The sequence below is a fragment of the Amborella trichopoda genome, chromosome 12, assembly GCF_054954075.1.
Source record: "Amborella trichopoda isolate Santa Cruz 75 chromosome 12, AtrichopodaSantaCruz75HAP2 v2.0, whole genome shotgun sequence".
Taxonomy (NCBI): domain Eukaryota; kingdom Viridiplantae; phylum Streptophyta; class Magnoliopsida; order Amborellales; family Amborellaceae; genus Amborella; species Amborella trichopoda.
The window spans coordinates 48,226,930-48,231,207 of NC_142347.1; the positions used below are offsets into that span (position 1 = coordinate 48,226,930).

Here is a 4,278-nt window from a genome sequence, read left to right on the forward strand (position 1 = left end):
TTTGATAGCTTCAGTGGGTTGCAAAGTTCAATAAATTTTGTTTTGAATTTTGTGTTTTGTCAATTGAATAAATGCAATTACCCAATTTCACATCCAAAGGTCAAGATTAATTGTAACCACATAGTATAAAAGATAAATAGTCTCATTGTACGCTTTTTTTTTTTTAAAAAAAAATATGCTTGTTTAAATCCAAAATGTTTGTAAATCCTCTTTCTCCAGATAAATGCATGCAACTCCTCTCCACCCCCTCTCATTTCTATAGGAACACTAATTTCTCTCTACTGCCTTGCATTATATAGATGCCATCTTCCTTTCTTTGTGTTGCGAACTTTTAAATCTCTCTCTCTCTCTCTCTCTCTCTCTCTCTCATTCAAGAAGGGGCACATAGGTTTTGGTTGGGAAGCTCAAGTTATGTTCAGAAAGAGCGTCCATATCTAATTCCTAATCCATAGGGTCATATAGATTTGGGCTAGGAATCAGTAACGTAGGGTTGAGGAATTGGGCGAGGAAGGGGCACTTTTGTTAGATATTTTTATATACAATATATATATATATATATATATATATATATATATATATATTTTTAATTTTTCCAAGATCCAAACTTTTATTCAAAAATATTTTTTAGAAAAAAATAAAAATAAAACAGTGTTTGGCATGACCTCGTGGTATGAACAATCATAGCCATTCGAATCAGATCGAATGGCTAAGAAGTGGATCACATATAACTCACATGTTGTTGGAGTCGCATACAAACATTTTTCCTTTCTTGAGGTACACGTTAGGATCCAAATTGTTTTCTTTTTTATAAATATATAACGATTAGATGAAAAAAAAAAAAAAAAAAAGAAAGTTTATTTTAAATATTGTAAATAAATCTTTTTGGGTGGATTCTTTTGCAGATCTCGAGAGATAGTGTAATCTCTTATCATATATTTTTATCTTTTATTTTATAATTTATTTATTATTTTTTCCTTTTTCCCTATATCATATACATACACAGAGGAAAAGAAAATTCTTTGAGAGTCAATTTTTTCCTTGCGCATAATAAAATATATATTTTTTTACATTTCAATTTTTTTTTTTGTTTAAAGAGATAAGAAGTGTGCCACCATTTTGAATTTTTTATCATTTGTAACGTGCTATTTCAGAACAAAGGACATCAAATGCAAGTTCATTCTTACGGCAGTAAATAAGGTTTCCATGCATTCAGGACCAGTCCACATTAGGCCCAACAAATCAAATAAATTTCTAAATTTCATCTGTTACCGATACAATTTTATTTTTTAAAAAGTACTTATTCATAATGCAAGGAAAGTATTATCGAAGGTGTGATTTGCATTAGGTTACAACAATATTTATAGGAGGGTGTGTTTGAGGCATGGAGTTCTTGGGAGTGGAAGGGACTCTCCCACAAATTATGGAAGACTACTCTTTCATCATGTTTTATGGAAGAGAGGTGTCACGACCCCGTCCCCTGACCCCTACCATACTTGTCAAAGGACGACAGAGTGCAGGATGGCGATCAAATATCACAAACGTCACTCAGGTGGGAGTCGCTCAATTGGTTTAGAAATGAAGAATCAAAATAAACGACGAAATAAAATAAAAATTCATTCATCAAGCAACATGAAACTGCATAAATTAAAACCATTATATACATATCCAATCTCCAAAGGTTCTTTACAATTCAGTCCAAGGCACTACAGGCCTGACAACAAAATTACACTATTACATCAAAAATCACATTGTGGCACCGCCACCGGACACCTACTAACAAAAGTTCCTTGATCAGTCCCGGGCGTCAGCCACCTGCCACAATTGTCCAGCTGCCCACTCTCAAGAATCGAAGGATATCACTCTACACAAGGAATAAAATAAGATGAATGAGTTAAAAAGCCCAGTAAGTATATCAGTGCCCATGCATTCCCACCTTAAATACACACTTATAAGATAATGTGGTCTGCATATCATCACAGAATAAAGTCATGCATCACAAATCATTAGCAGTGTAAAATAGAGTATGATTCAGATTCCAAGGAAGTGCATATGTATGAGCAAACAGTTATTTCACCTCTTATCATAGTAACATGTCAGTACCCAGAAAGAACACACAAAGCACACAAGTAAAGTCTAGAGTTATCTACTCCCGAAGTAGAAGTCGCATCGATCAGGCCAAGTCAATCCTGAACTTTAAACTTTTACTCTAATTCAGGAGGGAGGACAATGAAAAATGGAGCTCTCATTTCGTAATGTCCTTACTCATATACACAATCCCCAGCGTACTTTGGGGTTTTCGATAAGCGGTAGCCTTGCAAGATATTACCCTATCCTTATACTTTCAGGCGAGAGGGCGTTACACTACCATTGGAAGACCCAATGCATAGTGCCCAGAATAATAAGAGGGGGACGCGACCCTCCCAATAATTTACAGTTACCTGCTGACTCCATTCCTATCATTAGAGTCGAGGCACAGGCTATCCAATTACCAATGGAGGATCCATTGCGTAGTGGTTATATCACATATATCAGTCTCAATATAACAGAATCACAATATCCAACTACTAATGGATGACCCATTGCGTAGTGGTCAGTATCACATATATCAACCTCAATAAAATAGAATCACAATATCCAACTACTAATGGAGGACTCATTGGTAGTGGTCAGTATCATATATAGATAACAGAATTAGAGCATCCGACTACCAATGGAGGACCCATTACATAGTGGTCAGTATCACATATAGATAACCGAATTACAGTATCCAACTACCAATGGAGGATCCATTGCGTAGTAGTCAGTATTGCATGTAGATAACAGAATTACAGTATCCAACTACCAATGGAGGACCCATTGCATAGTGGTCAGTATCACATATAGATAACAGAATTACAGTATATTACATTTAGTTACACTTCATATATGCATGCTCAAGAGTTCATTTGCTCATGCTTTACCATTCAAGAGTTTAAGAACATTCATAGTATCATAAGCAAGCATTTTCAATATCTCATGACAGATAAGTTCAATCTCCTTATGAAGGGATTTAACTATTTTCAGAAACATCAGTATATAATATTTGCATAGTTCATAATAACAGTTTGGGATTTACTGTCATACTCATTATGATATATGCATATACTAAATGAGACATGCCATTTAATTCATGAGGGATTTCAACTCAGTTTCAATCTTCACTTGAAATAGATATGTATATATTTTGTTCAAAGAGAATTTGAAGCTATTTGTGCATCATTTGATCAGTTAAAAGCCCAACAGAACAAGAGCAACAACTTCTGGAATTTGCAGTAATCTATGACAGTGAGATCTTACACCAATAGAAGCATAACTCTCGAATTTGAGGGAATTCTGGGGTAGTTTCAAAACCAAAGTTCAAGAATACATATCTTTCCAACAAATGTGATTTGAAAGCATTTGGGCTCCAATTACTGAATCAAAAGCTTATAGCAACATAAGAGAATCTATGAATTCTACTAACAGTGACATATCCCTATTATTAGTGGCATAATTTTCAATCTAGAAGGTATTTTGAAATGATTTCAACATAAAACTTTAAGTAAACGCACAGATCTTTCAAGTGGCAGTGGTTTGAAAGTAATTAGACTCCATTTGGTCATTTAAAAGCTCAAGACAACAAAAGCAAACAGTTATGAAATTCAGTGAAATCTGTTAACAATGATATGCTTGCACAATTTGAAGCATAGCACCTCATTTATAGAGAATTTGAGCAAAGTTTAAACATGAAAATCATAGTAGACACATGGATCTATCTAATGGAGGTGATTTGGTGTTATTTGGATATCATTTGATAGGTCAACATAGTGCTACAAGAACATGCAACTTCCCTGGAATTTCACAGTGTAAGCATGACATCTCTCAAGTAACAATCAATTACTCCCAATTTAGGTTAGACATTAATATGAAACATTTTTCATATTGAATTAGACTCACATGAATACCAATTCACATATTTTCATGATTAACAATAGTAATTTCAATGCACATCTTGTCTTGCACAGAAGACTTAATTTTTGGAAAACAATGCACCACGATCTACACATGCAATCATTGGTCCCCAAAATTCATACAAGTTCATGCTTAGTTTTCATACTCCCACAACTAAAAACATGCAAGGTTTTTGATCCACTTACCTTGTGTGTGCAATGGTGTTATCAAAACCCTTCACACATTCACTCCAAGTCTTCCCACAAAGCTCAAAGGGGGATGGAGTTTGGTGCTCCAAGAGAGAAGGAT

The 4,278-nt window shown here is 34.5% G+C and overlaps 1 long non-coding RNA gene across 1 annotated transcript; it reads right to left on the reverse strand.

Annotated features, from left to right (window-relative positions):
• Nucleotides 1–1,616: 1,616 nt before the first annotated feature.
• Nucleotides 1,617–4,278, reverse strand: LOC148779634 (uncharacterized). Its single transcript, XR_016045686.1, has 2 exons — nucleotides 4,176–4,278; nucleotides 1,617–1,861 (listed from the first exon to the last, which is right to left on the reverse strand). It is a non-coding gene; the product is annotated as an uncharacterized LOC148779634 (long non-coding RNA).